Source organism: Lingula anatina, chromosome 8, assembly GCF_051362555.1.
Source record: "Lingula anatina isolate TDL-2025a chromosome 8, LinAna3.0, whole genome shotgun sequence".
NCBI classification, from domain to species: Eukaryota; Metazoa; Brachiopoda; class Lingulata; order Lingulida; family Lingulidae; genus Lingula; species Lingula anatina.
The window spans coordinates 9,772,196-9,791,694 of record NC_141774.1 but is presented as its reverse complement, the minus strand read 5'-3'; the positions used below and the strand labels follow the sequence as shown (position 1 = coordinate 9,791,694).

At 35.6% G+C, this 19,499-nt stretch overlaps 1 protein-coding gene across 12 annotated transcripts in view; it reads right to left on the bottom strand.

Moving 5' to 3' along the window:
* Positions 1–19,499, bottom strand: part of LOC106162945 (FMRFamide receptor) — a 125,154-nt gene that overhangs the window by 12,311 nt on the left and 93,344 nt on the right. Inside the window, exons 1-2 of one of the 12 annotated variants that reach the window (XM_013540392.2) lie at positions 19,087–19,101; positions 18,116–18,194 (exon numbers count right to left, since the gene is read on the bottom strand). The exons of 7 other annotated variants lie outside the window; for them this stretch is intronic. The gene's annotated coding sequence lies outside the window, so the exon portion shown is untranslated. Of the gene's footprint in view, positions 1–6,071; positions 6,169–9,702; positions 9,797–18,115; positions 18,195–19,086; positions 19,102–19,499 lie in introns of those variants that run through there. 4 more of the 12 variants (XM_086994194.1, XM_013540393.2, XM_086994199.1 and 1 more) reach the window with 4 other exon arrangements.

The following is a 19,499-nucleotide window of genomic DNA, read 5'->3' as shown; positions in this document are numbered from 1 at the left end:
TGTAACCTGGTGGGAGTGAAGCGGTGATTAAAACACAGTATTGCCATTAGGCAGTACTTTTTAATGGAACTCCTACAAGACTCCCACAAACTTATAACACAGTTTGTGATCAGTCATTTTACAATATGATGTCGCATGCTATCTTGTCTATAAAAATCCATCAGAATGAAGTACTATAAGCAATCTACATGAAGTATAATCTGGTATTATACATGGAAATAACTTATATTTAGATGGTTATATGAGAAGAATTAATCTTCAGTTTTATAGAATTTTAAGCTCAACTTTACATTTATATTTCGAAGGGGTGGGTTGAATCAGGGAACTGTGATTGAGAAAATCTATCCATGAAATGTTATATTATTTCATAACTGTGACTCCTTCAGTCACACCAAAGCCATGAACTGCAAAGGAAGATATCTATTTGATTACGATTCTGCTTGGTAATCCATTTATTACATGTGATATTTGATTTTACTTTTTGTGGAAGTGGGATCACGTATCCCACCTCTCCCCAGGCCTGTAACCAGCAGTTTCAAAGGGGGGTCTATCTGTGAAAAAGTGGACCTTTTACTATGTAATCCTCATTGTACCTATATATATATCAAATTTTGCTCACAGCAGACAATTTCCTAGAAAAAAGGGCAGTTTGTTGGAATTCCTGAACTTACCCTGGCTATGGGCCTGCCTTTCCCACTGTTCCCCCCTCTCCTATATGAAGTCTAGAACTAAAATTCAGTCTATTCCTCCACAAGCCACCAGGCTAACCAGGATAAACATGCTACACCCTTAGCTAATTATGACAAATATGGCAAATATTCATATATATAGAGATTAAATTAAAATCAGGAGGAAGTTTTGCCAAAGGCAGAATGGTAAAAATGGCAGTAACAGGAGACAGATTTCCTAGAGTTCCTCAGCTCCCACCTGGCATGAACATCCTGGGCCATCACCGCCATTGCCAAATTAATGCATTTGTTCCTTCTTCGACATTTGATTAAACTGTACCAGTACCCGGTCCATGCCATCTATCAAATAAGGATGAAGTAATCGCTCCTGTTTATTAAAAGAAAAAAGGTTCCGATCTCTGCTTGGTTCCATAAATTTGGAAAACACCTGTAATTCTGCCATTTAAGCTGCTTTTAATCTGCATTTTGACCCCCCCCCCTCCCCTCTCTCAGAAAGAGACCACAGAGAATAATTCACTCTATGTGTCTGTCGCAGCACTGACAAATCCTTACCATTTCATCTGCAATCGAAAGTTGACAATTACTATAGATGTTTATTTGAATACACTTCAACCCAGGATATGAAAAAATTATGCAGTGTTCCGTACAAGCCTAATTAATGAAACATTTTGTTGGAGCTACAATGTAGCGAGTACGTACACATCTTGGTACCTTGCTCTTGTAACTCTTACCATAACTTAGACCTTAAACTTTTTCAATCCCAGATTGCCAGAGAATGCATCAGTTCACCAAATGTCAACACAGAAGTAGCACCAATTTCTGAGTTCACTGCTCTGGAATATTCAAACCAAAAGTGGAATGAAAAAAACATTGAATTCAACAAAAAATTGTGATAAACAAAAGAATTTGAGCCACATTCTGCAAAGCTGTGCAAACAGATTGCCCACTGCCACAGATTTCAGTGATTTTTTTTCTCCATTTTGTGGAAATGATTGGGTGGACTTTTGAGGATAACTACATTTCATGCACCTGTTTAAAAATTTCTCCTTACTTTCTACGAGTAACTCATGTGATATTTTACTTAAATATCATTAAACACTAATACCTCTTTTAAATTTTTTGTTTCTTGACAGGTCTTGCACCCCCTTTTTTATCATGCCTGTAGCGAACAATTTCAAATAGGTCTTTTCCTGAAAAGTAAAACTTTTTTAGACAAAATTTTGTTTTCTTAACATATTTTGGATCAATTTAAATTTACATAAGACATTTTCCTGACCAAAAGGATGATTCATCTACCCCCCCCCCCTCCCCTCCTGATAAGGACCTCAAAAATATTCCTCCTAGAATGCTCTAACTCCAGGCACTTGTACATAATCCAGGAAATTATGATTATGTCTATTGATTCCCTTTGTTTTATGATGTTTTATGCGTATTAAATTGTCAATCAGCAAGACTAATTATGAATCTACGTAACCTGAAAGCGATAAAAAAAACTTTCCAACCCTGAAATTACCCGAAAATCAAGAATAATGTTAATTGACTAAATCAATTATGAATGTTTGTAATTTGCGAGCCATTAAAGTCTTTTCTGCCCTGGAATTATCCTAGAAATCAAGAAAAATGTGCTCTTAAATCATTTTTGGGTTTAATGATAATTTTTTATTCTATATTACTTCCTCGACTGTTTCTCTGAAAATATCAGCCAAACTGAAACCCACTGATTTAGGAAGATGCAATGTCCTGAATTATGCCGACTGACACACTGTTTCTTCAGTGTCTGACTAGTGCAGCCAAAACCAGATCCTAAAAAAACTTTGTGTGTAAAAAAAGATTAAGTTACCTAAATGTATCACACAAAATGAAAATTTAAAAAATGTTTTGAAAATGATGCTGCTCACCTGGACTTTAACCATCTATTTTCACAGATTCTAATAAAGACACGGTGTAGCTATAAGAACAACAGTCATACGCACTGACAAGTTTTCCCTCCAAACCCGACACTGGATAGTCAAATGAAATCAAGGAATGATACATATAGCATATAAATACCCTCCTCTCACATTACCATACATCATTTCCTAGAAAATAGGATGAAACAGCAGCCAACTTGTTCTAATAATATTAACACAAATTAAAAATCTTGGAAAGAATCTCTGGCGTACAAAAAGGCAATTCTCCTAGCTGTGATATCGCCACGTTTTCACAGAAAATGCCTTATTCATAATGTGCAACAATGCATCCTGATTACTGACGAAGGTTTTTTTTTTTTCGTGTCAACGAATATTGCTAAGAATAAAATATCGTGAACCATCTTTGACATTAAAAAACACTTAATATCCTCTGATACTTCATAGTGCTTTTTTTCTCAGAAAATGGAGTGAGTTGGGTTAATACTGAAATCAGATAGCTAGCATTCAGTTCATCATCACACAAGGGAAGATTTTACACTGGGGAAGTTCCTCTGGCCAGGTGAGTCCACACCTACACAACAGGGAATGGTTTACAGACCTTTCAAAGGTCAGTTCATACAGGACAGTTTCTGGACCGAAAATTGATCCAACTTGCACCATCACACAGATAAATTAAAGATGGACCACTGGAAGTAATTACATCATCGTTGCACAGTTCACTTCATCTTAAAATGATTCTTATATGATAGACATTACCAGTAACCAAATCAGCTCACTCTTTTACCATATACCATCTGCTTTTCTCCTCACCCATATATATACAATTATATATAAATGTGATAAATCATTTCCCAGCTAACACACCCAGTGTACCCACTTGATTGCTATCAGTCAGGTTTGATGATATCTGCTGATGTCTATAAAGATGATGCTATGATACGTCAGGGTCTATGTGAATAAATATTATTAATTATAGTATAAAGGAAACAGAAATAAATTACTCAGGCCCGTAACCAGCAATTTCAGAAGGGGGGGGGGGTTCATTTTCTGAAAAAGTGGACCTTTTACTATAAAATCCTCATGTAAATGGATCAATTTTTACCCAGAGTGGACCTTTTCCCAGCAAACTACTATTAATTTTTTACCTTTTATTAATTTCTCCGGATACGTCCATTTAAATTAAAGACCAAATTTTCAGCTTAACTGACCAAATTCTGGTGATAATTGTGATAAGTAAAAATTGTCAAATATTTATAAACGCATTTGTTACACAGGTTGTGTCCAAACTTTTCTTTTACCCAGCATATGAGACTACACTTGTACAGAAATTCCTTTTTTTACCTGATGAGTCACTTGCTTTTAGTTTTTGCACAGTACATGATGTAATCTGGCTTTGTAATTTGGCCAATCCATGATGCTTTCATTACATGCAAAACCTTCATGATAAATTAATTAATTAAATCTAAGCCAATTAATTTATTACGCAAGACAGAGTAATCAATTAATCTATCATGTAACAATCAATATTCAATTAGTATAACGCAATTGTTCATCGTTCCAAGAAATGCTTTTGTGATCAAATAATAAAAGATAAAATGCTTGAAGCTCAAGAACATTCCCCAAAAATTTTAAAACATTTTCCCCTGAAGCCTAGCTGATATCAATTTGACAATCTTCCCCCATTTAAACACTAGTACTCCTGATTTTGTCTTAAAGTGCAATTTCAGATCACAAATGATCTTACATGATCCTAAACCATGAGTAAGACCATTACTGGACTGAATTGTTATGCAATTGTCTATCCTCACACCTCCTATTGTGAGCAGATGTGTCTTCAATTGTAAGGGGAGGTATCCCCCATTGTGAGGAAAACAAATTGCTTGACCACTAATGTAGATATTAGATCATTTTTGATCTTAAAAGCAGATTAAGTCCATTTTTTTAAGTCATTTGTGATCTAAAATTGCACTTCAAGACCAAATCAAGCACACTAATGAAAGGACTTCAATAGGCACTCATGACATCAACTTCTAAAATTCTTCTGAATAAATACACAATCACAGATACAGGTAACATTCATGTAACAGCAGCCATTCTATTCTAAGCCAGGATTATTCATTAACATTCACAGAATTCCTGTGCTAGTATGTCTTAAGATATATCCTGATTGTCATAATCGGCATATCTTTATGCCTGCTCCCAGACAGTTTGTGTATTATAATAATATACCTAATGTGTCTTAAGATTATGTCTTATTTATCCAGGTAAGGGAGGAGGAAGTTGGAGGGGGGAGGGGGGGCAGGGTTAAAAAAATCGTCATTTTGGCTGGAAAGGGTCTGCTCTGAATCAAATTTTGATCCAGGTTTTAAGCCATTTTTTTGTCAACTAAGAGGCTAAAAACGTCCATTAGCTTTTTCGGAAAAAGATCCACAACCACACCTAAGGGGACCAAACTTGAGACATGGCAAAAATGTTGGCTACAATCCTGATAAAAAACCTTATGTGTATCTAGAACACATCTTACCTATGTCTTTGTTTCTCATCCAAACTAAAATTAGCCCATGATAAGTCAGATATTGCTTAAAGATGTAAATTAGGCAAGTGCTTTTCTCACTGCCATTAAAACCGACCAGATGCCATCAAAGTGTTTCAAATAGCATAGCTTAAGGAAATACCACATGGTTTTCTTACATCATTCCCCCCCCCTAAAAAATGATATTTGCACAAATTTCCAGCTGAATCTCTGTGTTTATGGGCTGGAGGAAAAATAATAACTACCAGGGTAGGCTGAATTTACAACCAGAATTTTGCAGAAGATGCTTTTTTATCTGCTGTCTGAGAGATAAATTTTGATTATTTTTTGGCAAGCGGTATTTATTTGTGTTATGTAACAGACTGGTACTTATAATTTATATAAGTTACAGGGTGTTTACACTCGCAATTTAATTGAAAATGCCAAGGTGTTTGTTATTTTCACAATTTTCTTAAGTTCCTGGCTTCAATTTGAAAACAAAAATAATATCACATTCTCCTGCTGTATCCTATTTTCATTTTTAGCCCAAATAACAATTCCACTGTTACTGCATAAAAGTAAAGATCTTTAATGATTAAAAAAAGGTTTATTGTAATTTTTCATGTCGAGCTCCTTTAAAACACATACTCTTGCAAAAATAAAAAGACAAAAAAAAAATCTTATTAACCATTTAATTGGATATATATATAAACTACTGGTATTCAAAAAGTCACACACATACACACACACACACCACACCACAGAATCAAAACAAGAACCTTACTTTGTATGTTCCAAGTAACAAACTATTCACTATCATTCCCTTCACAGACATGTTATGTACTTGATCCTTTCCCTGTCAAACACAAACTGTACTTGTCGTACAGAAAAAAAAAAACCCTTTAATCATAAAACATCAATCTCTGTGTTATCGCAGCTATGTTCTCCTGTTCTCTTTACCTTTGAAAGGTCGACCAGCGAGGGGCTACACAGGTGTTCTCACAGGTTGGCGTTTTGATTTGTAGAACTGACAAACACTTGGATAGCCGTGCTGCTATATAATAGTAATAAAACAAGCTTACAGTCGGGGACTAATAAAACAAACAAACAAACAAATAAATGGATCACTATAGCGTGAATGAGGTTTTACAGGATTTTTACATGACATAAAATTTAGTTGTAACCAGTGATCAAAAACAGGCCCATGGCCAGAGGGGGGTGGGTGGGGGGGGGATTCAAAGGGAGTGGGTTTCAAACAAATTGCCCTTTTTGCTGGGAAAAGGTGCGCTCTGGGTAAAATTATATAGGTATATGGATGTTTCAAGGTAAAAGGTCCACTTTTGCAGAAAAAGACCCCTCCCCTTTCCTTTGAAACGGGGTTGCAAATCCATTGTTGCTGTATGTTGTTTGTCTGTAAGAAATGATGAAGATCTCCTTGGGGATTTGGTTGACTTTATGGGTACCTAAAAATCTCTGGCACAAAGAGCAATGAACATATAGGGGCATTTATTATTATTATTTATTTTTTTTTTTGGGGGGGGGGGAGCTGTTTTCTTATTACACTCCTCTAAATCAGTCCTGGAACTTCAAGTCAGGGTGACAGATTCAGTGCTTGCACCCATGCTGCTATTGCTGTTTTTGTTGTTGTTGTTTTTGTCTGTCTATCTGAAATGATGACAGATGATATTATGGCCATTGCCCAAGAAGGCAGAATCAATCTACTCATGCTCTGAAGGATCTCTGGCATGGAGGGCAATCGTAGTTTCTATTTTGGAGAACTCGGGTTTGCTCTACTTCGCTTTACTTCCTACCTTCACCAACAAAATAACTAGCTATTAATACACAATAACAAGCATTGTACAAGCTGCACAATATAGCACTTAACAGAAATTTTGGGTCTACATGATCACACAACGCGACAAAATTTTATTCAAGAGAAAACTCGCAGGACCAAACCCAGTGACCAAACAACAGGAAGGTAGATACTATAACCATCTAAGACTGATTGGGAATCAGAAGGGCTTGCGTCATGGGAGCAACCAGATTACTTATTTAGGAAATGAAATGTCTGAGAAGCAACAGGGCATCTCCGAGGTTGCACTAGACAAACAAACCGTGTTGCACTTTAGACATTTTAAGATATGGCTAATCAACCTGGAGATCCCATATGACATACATCATAACCTGTTTCTCGTTCCAAATTAATCCAAGTCTGAACTGGACTGGAGCACCTGTGAAGAATCGCAGAGATATTATGATGGGTGAAATAGAAGAACATAAATAGAAGTGTGTGTTTATGTGCGTGCATGCACGGGAGTGTGTGCATGCGTGCATAAGAGAGAAAGAGACAGAGGCAGTTCAACCACTTTATGATCTCATATAGCCAGTATATATATATATATATAATCCTCATTTCAGTTCACTTTACTATTCTTGCAATTTTTCATGTGTTGCATCTTTATGACATGGTGTGATAAATTGTATGGTAATAACTAACAATTTTGAAATACCCCATTTATTCTATATGTAATAATTGTTTCATTGTTTCAATTCTTCAAGATATTTCATTTTTAGTTATTCACATAAATGTTATTTTTGACATGAAACCAATCAATTTTTACAAATTTCAAATCAACATTTTAAAGCACAATGAAAAAATCCATTACACAGAATATCAAATTTTTTTTTCAAATTTAGAGAAGAATTACCATACAAAAGTGTAAGGTGTTCCTGTTAATGTCAAAAGTTGCATCATATTTCTCAATTTTACAGAGTGCACTGAACCAGATGCTTCTCTGGAAGACAATCACATTTCCCACAAAATAGTCGCATTCCACACAAATCCATCACGTGTACCTATAGAATATACTCTAGTAGTATTGTTTTTTTCACTTTGAGATCAATTGTGATTTTTGTTTTAGATTTATAATGTTGGAGATCTGAAACCACACCAATATTCAAATAATTCATTAAATTAGTAAAGTGTTGATGGCACTTTGCTCACCCAGCATTTTCAAATTGAATTCAGGCAAAGAACATATTTTTGGTAAATGTTGTAAAAGTCAGTGTTACGCTAATATAAACTTGGTTAAATGAATCAGTATGCAGACTAGCTAACATTCTCAATGATTAACGAATTAAACATGAAGGAGATCTTTATATTCATACCTCAGCTGTCATCTGGCAAGCCAACTTGTCAAGTTATGTAATACCATACACCGCAAACCTTACCGCAACTCAAAACCACTTGAATATGATATTATTAACGGATCAATTAATCAAATTGGAGGAAGTCCAAAACTACTGAATGCAGCCTTGTTTTGAGTAAGGTAAAACGAAGGAGGCCGAGAAAAAGTATATCCCGTATATCCTGTTATCGACCCCAGACTTCCTATTTCCTGAAGTCTGCCTGTTTTTTTCCTTCTACTTTGAACACTCTTCCTTCTTCTAAATTAAACAGGCACCTGAAGACATTATATAATCTATCTGTCTATTCTTAATCCGTTTGTCGACTTCCTGTTAAAGACTCAATACTATTTTGTTTTTACACCTTCAAGTAATGCATTTACTTCTATAAGCTTTAAAGTAGCAGGTGTTGCAGGCATCGTACCTCTAAGCATCCATTACATATCCCCAAACTATCACTATTAGGGCTCATTCCCATTAAAACTATTGGTCTCCATAGCTGAATGCCATCAGTTTAATAAATGAACATGCCTCCTCTTGTTTCCAACTTTTCTGTATTTTACTCAACGTCAGGAAGAGGCATGTTAATCCATTAATCTGATTGCACTAAGCAAGAGTCCCTGCAGAGCTGGACTGACCTACGTAAACCAAGTGTCAATGGGAATGGGCCCTTACACTACTTAACCACAAACTTGCCAATAAAGTGCAAAATTAAATGCTTACCTTTGACGGAGCTCACATTATTGCCTTTAAAAAGTCGCCCAAAACTACATGCATATGGGAAATAAAAGACTAAAATTCTCTTAGCCCCCAGGGAAATCCTTAAAGGTTAACAACGAGTCTGCAGGTGCTTGCAACTGAGATTTGAGTGAAATCCACAACGCCACATGGAAGAATAAGCAAAAACACCACATAGAAGAATAAGCAATAAGTTTGCCTGAATGTTCCATCTATTTAAGCGGTACAAAAAAGCTGAGGCTACACTCAACATGCTGGGGACTGTCTCACACTGTAAATTGTAATTTTGGGGGGACAAGTTAAATATAAGACACCTTGAGGAATTTTGAGAAACAAACTTTGACTGGCAAAAACTTTTCCCCAGCTCAAATTCAGCCATCTGAAAAAGGAAATTCTTTTTGTGAAAAAGTGGGTCGTTTTACTTTGAAAACTTTTTATTTTACATGGCATAGAATTTACCTACAAGGTGTATATACATGAGAGGACATACCTCTTCACAGCCAAAAGGGCAGTTCTTTCTATCCATCTGCCTCTTTCACTCTAGATCTACAGTCTTAGCTACTACAAAGACCTGTCTTAGATAAAAAAATATATGAATAAAAAAAGAGATGACCCCACAGTTTACAATATTGTATGTGACATGCTCATACACTCATTACAATCTAACCTTACTCATTAGGATTATGTCTCCTCCTTAGTTTATCTCTATAATTCCTATACAATGTATCATCTTTAAACATCCTCAATCTGCACCAGTTGGTTGTTCAAGTCCAAATGCTCTATGGCAGATCGCTTTTATCTTCTTATAATCAGTACTTACATCTCATTATACTCTATACAGATACAAAGGAAGGCTAAAAATAAACAATTATTCAGCAAGACAACAAATTCATAAATCTAATCTAATCTAATAACTCCATCAGTTATGATTCATCAGAGAAAAAGAAACCCCCAAAACACCATAAACATGATCACCATAAAACAACCCACCTTTTTTCCATTTGGCCTATAAATAATTTTCTGTCATGATTCATAAAAAGGGAAGACGGAGATGTCTAAGAATAACTATTTTAATCCAGGCTCCATTAGCAGTGATTATCCCACAATGTCTCGACTGTTCCTGGCGTTAATGTTACTACAATCAACCCTGCCTCTCTGCCTTCTGGCTTTACTTTTGAGAGACTAAGTGTGAACGAAAAAAAAAAAAAAAGAATAAAAATAGCGCCATCTGCCACAGCATTATACTGGGGTTAACAAGGGGGTTATCTGTAGGAAATTGTGAAATAAAAATGAAAGAGTTGTATATCTATTATCGATAGATATTATATGGGTTCTGGATGTCACGTGACTTGTACGTGTGCTACTACATGCTTGAACAGGTTAGGCCTAAACATGTTGAATAAGATAATTTACCTGTGTAAAAAGTAGAAGAACTGAAAGAAATGGAAGCTAGAGTTTGGCAGATTACTCTGAGATCTCTTGGAATGTGGGGTTATCAAATGGGGGAATGTTTTTGAAACTTTGCCATGAAAATACGAAGATTGCAGCTTTAGGTTTAGTTCAGTTGTGGTGGAAAAATGTGTCAAATGGTTGTCATAGAAAAAAAAAACTGTGACAAAAAGATCACATCACAAGACACAAAAAAGTGTACTGCTTTGATTTTATAAAGTACAACTACTGTCTACAAGAGAACAAAGAATATGGTAAATTATCAGATATAGAATTCGAATCAAGGGAAAAACTGTTAAGTTCTTTCTTACTTATTTAAAATGCACCCTAGAATATTGGATGGATAATTAGAAAAGAAAATGTGAACAAGATTTCCATTAGCTGTGTTTAAATGCATAGCAGCACGCAGAAATGTCACAATACCTTGAACATCCCAGATATCTGTTTTCAGTTTATTAAAATAATATCTTATTTCATCAAGAATGCCTGTGCCATAAGACTTTAATCTATGTATCAAGACACTTTGCTGCTGAAAAAATAATCCCTAAGATTAACTGATAGTTTGAATGACTGTTTGTCACTTCAATAACCTCAAGTAAATGTGAGAGTTTAAGAGTGCATTCCCAGAGATTTAGATCGATCCAGAGATTTAGATTTAGACCTACCTAACTCCCTGGGGGTTCACGCTAAATTGCTGTCAGCCGAGCGCGCACCATAGTTAATTATCCCCTTACAGCTTTTAGTAGGCGTGGCAGACACTTAAGCCGGCTAAGCTGACAGTAATCTAGTGAGACTCCCCACAGGGATAGATCGATCTAAAATCTATGGGAATGGGGTCTAAGTTAAAATTGCCCTAATTTGTACCCCATATTTTTGAAATTTTTTTTTTTTGAAAGTTTATTTTGAATGCCATATTTGGCCTATTTTGTATGTGCCTTCCTTTCAAACTTTCATGTTTAGGTTAATGCACTTAGCCGTAGCAACCAGTACAATGTGGTGAATAACCATCATAACGCTAGGTACCAATTTTCTTTGTTCGTTTCATCAAAATTTCAAAATGATGTAACTGCAATAAAACCTGCATCATTAAAATTACAAAGGTTTATCAACTCTTCTTCAGCATAACCATATATTATGTCGCTTAGAAATTGTAATCCAGGCCACTACAAGCTAGGTATACTAGTAATTATTCTAGAAAATGTACTACACTGTATTACACATGCAAACATATTTTGCTTTGCTGTTTTTTCATTAACTTAAAAAATTGATCTTTGAGACAGCCTATTTCGGTTTTTAAACATTCAGCCAATTATTTGCCATGTCTTCATTTTTGTTTCCAATGTTTTTCAGGCACTTTGCCCTTTGATGTTAAATGTTTTAGCCCACCACAATAACAAAACACAATCGAACTTAATGTTTTCATTTTCTTTAACAGGCAACCTGCTTTATCATTTAGCAAATTATTTCAACTGTCATTATCTTGGTTGTTAACTGATCCAGTACCAGACGACCTTTTGCAAAACAGATTTTAAGACTGGGTTCCCATACCTAGCAGGGGCGGATTTAAAGGCTGTCTTCTGGGTCTTCCAGAAGACAGTCAGATTTTCAAGTTTACATTGATGGGTATCCATTTTTTTCTGTCGGAAGATGGTCAAAAATGGAGGATGGATCAACAAAGGTAATTTGGAAGACTATCAGAAAAACCTCCAGATCTGCCCCTGCCTAGATCAATCTAGTATCGATCCATCTCCGAGGGATTTTAGCTTATGTAGCTTAGATGTCTGGCACGCCTACTAAAACTGCTAAACGATAATTAATTAGTCCCTAGCAGCTTCAGTAGGCATGACAGACATATAAGCCGCTTAAGTGGATTGCGATTTAGCGAGATTCCCCTCAGAGATAGAACAATCCACAGTTTGTACAATACAGTCTGGGAATGATCCCTAGTAAGTTAAAGGATTATACACCATTATTTCAAATTATTTGTAGTGCCTTATTTCAGTTGTTGTTGACCTGACTACAGCCACTGAACCAGCAACAGAAGACCTTATTCAAAACAGGCTTTAAGTCAAAGGATTCAGCATTATTTCAAATTTTGTGTCTTTCAGAAACTGATAAATTTCCCGCATTATCCAACACAGAGAATTGATCCAATGCCATAAACAGATTTGATTCTGATTTTGTCTTACAGAAATTGATATTAAATTTCATTTTTTTCTTGATTGTCCTAATCATTACTTGAATTGAATCAATCCAACACCGTAAACAGATTTCATCCTGAAATTTTGGTGATGTTATTTAGTGGCGTATTTACAGTCTTGTGGGGATTGATTGCTTATTTTTGTACTCCAAAATAAATTCTGGGGCCTAATAAACTCTTCTGTAGGTTACATAGGGACCCAAAGTTAAAAAAAAACTACACTAATGTTAGGACAGCTGGTGCATCAACAGCAAAAGAAACTTGAAAACCCCAATAGAATTACAGAAAAAATATATATTTACAGAAAAAAAGGGATAATATTCCCAACAGAATCAACAGGCCTACATGGTCTCACAGCTGGCTTCTTGTGATTCTTGGCAATGTTACTGAGAATCTGAGAAACTCAATTATTAGTGTGAAGTAGAGAAGGGCATGATTTAAGGTGATGACAGGATTGATGGTGATAATGTAGGCTTTAAAGTGATAACACAGGATTGACAATGATAATGTAGGATTCAAAGTGATAACACAGGATTGATGGTGATAATGTAGGCTTTAAAGTGATAAGACAGGATTGACGATGATAATGTAGGATTCAAAGTGATAATAAAGGACTGATGGTGATAACATAGGATTCATGGCGATAACATAGGATTCAAGGTCATAACATAGGATTGATGGTGATAATGTAGGATTGATGGTGATAATGTAGGATTGAAGGTGATAACATAGGATTAATGGCGATAACATAGGATTTACGGTAAAAACACCAGATTTAGGTGATAATGCAGGGTCAAAAAAGATAACAGGATTCAGAATAATAAAACAGGATTTTCTTGACAACACAGGATTCAAAGTGATAACAAATGATTCATGGTAACAAGAACTGCATCATCAGATACTTCTATACTTAACCTTCCCCAAGTATCATGAGTAGATTCACTCTAACTGAAGGCACTCTTATGTGCTTCAAAGTGAATAAATTGCCAAGAGACATAACAATAAATTTATTTCCCCCGACCCACCACTGATATCAGACTTAAATATTAAAATAAATTCATAACGTCCCTAATTAAGGATATACTATGTATGGAGAAACCATCCTGCTTCACGTATACAACCTAATACTATAACAAGTGGCTACATGTAAGTGTTATGCCCATTAGCATTTAGTATTCATATTTACTATAATTTAACTTCTTTCCAGAGGACTACCTATGCATGTTATTTCCATTATGGATAATATCAGAAATAAATCAGGAAGTTCGCTGAAGTTCAAGAAAGGTTCCAGAAGTTCACATATCCTCAATGTCGATGAGATCTAACATTCAAACTACCTGTTTGTGAAAATATTGATCATGAAGGAAATGATTAAGTCTAAGATGAAAACTACAGTATTTCTGCTACCTATACTTTATCAAATTTTTGTGTGGCATTTTTCTGTCTTTGCAAAGGATAAAATCTTGCTTGCAAAAATCTTAAACAAAACACAAGCTGTTATCCAAATTCAAAATGAAGGTTGTAAACACATAGGTAACAAATTACCAATATTAACATATAAAGTTTCTATAATGCACCCCTTTGACCCGGCTCTGCAAGAGAGCCATTTTCTTAATCTATTCCTTTGATGGTACTGAGTTTGTTTTTATCTAAGTGGAAATGGAGAACACGCAGTAAATCTGATAATTCAAGTTTAGTTTGAGTATATAGATTTAAATTATCAATAGTATTTTAGCAAACTGCAAAATGACAAAAGCAATGATAACAACAAGTATCATCAGATATCCAGGCCTCCTTCAGAATGGGGGACTAACTAGTCCGAGGGTCAAATATGGCTGACCCACTTGAATACTCCCCCAAGGGATAACTATCCAGTGTTTATTAGCGGATTAGATGGCAAGCTTTGTAGTAGGTTGACCATATTTGACCCTCAGACTAGTTAGTCCCCTATTCTGAATGGGGCCTTATAGCTATAGGCAGCAATTCAAATGACTGCAGGTGTGGAGCTGGGAAAGAACTGGTATTTGGTTAAAAGTACTTCAGTCATCTGATAAGACATCTAAGGTAAATTTACCCAGAAACTCTCTCATTCTGTGTACTGGAAATAAAATGGAAGGAAATAGTTAGAAAACAGAGGAAGAATTCAATCAACAGTGAATGTTAGTTTAAAGTGGACAGGGATACTAATGAAACACCAATACACACACACAGCTCCAAAAAAATTCCAAGTACATACTTCTTTTAAATAGCCTCCTATCCTAATGGCATCTCTGGATGTTTATCCTAGATATAAGTAAAGATAAAGCCCACAGACACCATCTGCTTGTCCCGACCTGGTGAGAAAGAGGAGTTAAAACACATTTAAAACACAAAACTAAAGTTTACGCATGCTTTCAAGTGGGTATATCTTACATGCGTATGTTGAAAGAGAAGTCAAACTGTTCAGGTACAAAAACCCTTGATATGTTTGTGTATGTGAATTAACACTAAAACACATGCTTTTCAAACCGACATTTAAGTTCACATTTAACGTAACTGAAAATGAGGCAACCAAGCATCGTTTGTGTACAAAAATAGCGAGTTAAGTACATGATTTTCAAAACAATGTTTAAGATCGTTTACAAGAGGACAGGTACTAGTAGAGTCTTAAGTGAACCCCTTGCTATTAGGGATGTACAGATCAAATATACACTGTATACGGATTCGTACACACAGGGGCTCTTGCCTGTCAATCTTACCGATGCACTTAGAATAAGTTATGTCAAAAAGTATCATCTGGGAAAATATATCATACCTGACACTGGTTATATGGTGTTACAGAAAACAGCTAGGTACCAAGTACTTTTTGAAAGAATACTACAGTGCTTGTATAAATATATATCCCTTAGCAAAATGAAAAGTTTGCAGCTATGTTGCAGCAACAAAATTGCAAGAAAAAAAATTTATTGCTGCTAATTTGCAGCTATATTGCAGCAAATTTGCAAGAAGAAATTGCAGTTTGCAGCAAATTAGCAACAACTTTGCTGTGAATTTGCAGCAGGCCTGATATTTTGCTTATAAAAGATATACAGTCTTAATTCGCCCCTTGTTGGCTTTAGAAACAAGGTATTTTGGTGGTGGGGCTTCCTCAACAATTAATTTTTCTTTTTAAAAATATTGGAATATGTGCCCATTACAATAATAAATGGAGTCATTCTTGCTGGGTTTTACTACAAATGTGTAGTAACAAACATGTACATGTATCTATCACCAAAAAGAAAACACATGCATGTGCTAGTTTTTACATGACTTGTTGAAGAGACATAACTGTCAGAACACTTACTTCACCTGTCAGGATTCTAAGAGAGAAGCTGTTACTTTATAATTACATCACTGCTATGGGTCTTGAGGTGAGGATCAACAGGATCAACAGGCTAAACCAACTTCACAGCATGGATTGATAAGAAAGTCAGCTTTTTTGGAGCTATAGAACCAATATGTAATAGAATTGGTGCATTGCCTTGAGGTTGAGTGCCCTCTTTCATTTTGCAATAATTGGTACGGTTCCTGTAAGGCCAACAGGATATGTGTGCTTAATTAAAAACATTAATGAGTCAGGTATAGGATAATGATCACATGTTATAAATACTTCTTCAGTACAGCTAGGGCATTTAGTGAAGTTGAAACCACTTTGTGATTCCCAAAGCAACTTCTCAATTTATATATAATTCAAAATAAAATTAGTGAAACTAATTCTTCTGATTGAATATGGTCATTTCACGAGGTGCATTATTTTCTCTTGCAAATGGGTTATGATATGAGTTCTAATATATAAGTTTTTATATCCAAGTTCAATCGTTAAGGATCACGGCAGCTGATGACAATGACAGGATAACATGGGAACAGACAAGGGGCAGTGATGTAAAGGGAAAACATCTTACTTGCACTAAATCTGTCAAAACTTTTTACTCGTTTGGCAGATTTCTGGTAGCAATTTGTGGTACGTTTTTTTTTGTTTTTTTTTCAGATATATGCCAGTAATGTCAGGTGCATTTTAAGGATTGTGGGTAGATTGTCATAAAAGGCAGATGCACAGACAGAGATATGGACAAACTAGTATACTACACAAAGTAGAATCAGTGACTGACTGCATGAGTAACAGGCAGGCAGGCAGACAGTTGGACAGAAACAAAGAGAGAGAGAGAAACAGAGAGAGAGAGAGAGAGAGAGAGAGAGAGATTGCTTTAACAGACTGACATACAAAAAAGGGAAATGCCATTATTTTATTCTATATTTATTTGTTCTATACAATTTAAATCAAAATTTAAATGCTCTGTTTAAATAACCATAAGAAGAATCCTGTGGCTACAACAGACAAACATTGACCAATTTCTACTACTGACCCAGAGGCCGGCTGTTACGGTTGCGAACCATCATTCTGGAGGTGAATTCTGTTTTAACTTTCACCTGCTGTTTCTGAAAGGTGTGGCCACAGGTAGACTTCAGCTGCAGTAGTTTAACAACTACAGGTGAGAAGGCGATCAATGCTCTAAACACACCCTAAGGTGGGGTATCCTGTAATTTGTCCAAACATGAAGCTACTGCTGTTCTACAGTATCTGTTTATTTATCTTCTATCTTGGAATTTTTTCTTGGATTTTGTGTACACTCGTTCAAAAATCATTAGGATCTGGTTTCTACTTTTATAATGATAATATATATGTAATCTAAAAACAAATACATTTACATCAACTGATTTAAATTTGATAACTTAAGTACTGTTATCAAGTTGATCTTATACTCCCCCCCCCCAAAAAAAAAAAGTTTAATTTCAAATAATTTAAAACTACATAAGACAACATAAAATCAATGTTTCTAATAATAAATTGCTATACCAAAAAATATTGCACTCCACATGGAATTTAAATAAATATAATAATGAAAATTTTCTAGTATCTGAAGGGATTGTATGGATCACCTGTAACATCATCAATATAATTTTGTATAATTCAGCACTCAAATAAAATAACATCAAAATATAGCATATCAGCAGGCCCATAGCCAGGTGGGTTCGAGGGGGTCAAAAGACCCCCCCCCCTCCTTTTTTTGCTGGGAAAAGGTCTCCTCTGGGTAAAATTTTATCTAGGTAAAAGAAGGTTTCATGGTAAAAGGTCCACTTTTTCAGAAAAAGAACCCCCCTTTTAAAATCGTTGGCTACGGGCCTGATCTAACATCTCAAAAATAGGCAGCGCCCACTTCTGACCCTCCCTCTCTTCCTACGCTACATGTACACCAAGTCATTAAAAACAAAAGCCTCCAGCGATATCACATATACACAAGCACCAGGTGTACATCAGCGCAATTTCCAGCTCGACCATCTTCCGTGATTAATGCTGACGCACACAACACGCTTCTAAAATTTCTAATTTCTCACTTGTAACATTATTTCATACCTTTATTGATTGCCCTCTATTCAGTAGGCAGCAACCTGTCACATCCTTCTGGATGAAATGCTATTGTTTTGCTGATGTCCTGAAACATTAGGACTATAATATAGTCCATTTTTTGATAAAACACTTTATTGCATGTATATCTTAGGCTAAGGGAAGGAACAATTTATTAGATATATGTCATTAAAGTTTGCACATGCACACCCTTTTTGCTGGGAAAAGGTCCACTCTGTGTAAAATTTGATCTATGTACTTGAGGATTTTATGGTAAAAGGTCCACTTTTTCAGAAAACGAACTCCCCCCTCTGAAATTGCTGGCTACGGACCTGCATACATATACTGACATTTATGCACACACATATACCTGCAATCTCACATTAACACACACATACACTCATATGTTATGCATGAACACATGCATAAACACAATGTATACAAGCCCATTTTTCTCTCTTTCTCTCTCTCTATCTTTTACACACACACACACACACACACACACACACACACACACACACACACACAGTCCTTGACTTTCTCTCTTTCTCTCTAACACACGGGCACTTTTTTCTCTTTCTCTTTCCATCTCTCTATCTCAAAGTTGCAAAGTCGTTCCATCACACATCCACAGCTGCAGATATCCTACAACCATCCCAGCAGCCCCAGAGATATCTAAATACAACCAAACCATGCAGCCAGCACATCTGCTACAGATAAATCCAGATTCCTCAAACCAAATGCACAGATAGCGATATATATATAAAGAGAGAGGGAGAGCCATGAGAAAAATAATAAATTATTCCAGAAAAGATGAAAGGATAGTTTAGAGACCTCACAAGAACAAGATATTTCATGGATGCACACTCCAGAGTAATATACTGCGACTAATGCGTAAAGCTAGTGGAAAATTTACCTTAACTTCAACCACCACCTACTATAAATTCTTACAAATGAGGAGAGATGGAAAAATAATTTACCTTTGCTATGGATGCCCTGCTCAGGTGAATGGATCAAGGTTAACCTAATGTTTTAGAGAGTACAGCCCCAGACTTAAATGTCTACTTATTGGTAAAGCTCAATATTAAATCCATTATGTACTACATGATAAAATGCATTTTTCATCATGTTCAGTCTCTTAAACAGAAATAATGTACCGATTTGTAAAATCCCATTATTTTCAATTACAACTAGAGTAGAACTGAGTGGTCAAATCTTCTCTACACATACATTCTAGGGACTTTTTTTTTTTTTGAATGCTTATAACCAGAAAATAATTGCCCTTGCTCGAGACCTCCCCACTCAATATATAAATATTGAAGGAATAAAAGTGCTAAAACAATGGATTTTCCTGGGATAAATGATGATTTTCCCATACTTTCCAATGGTATAA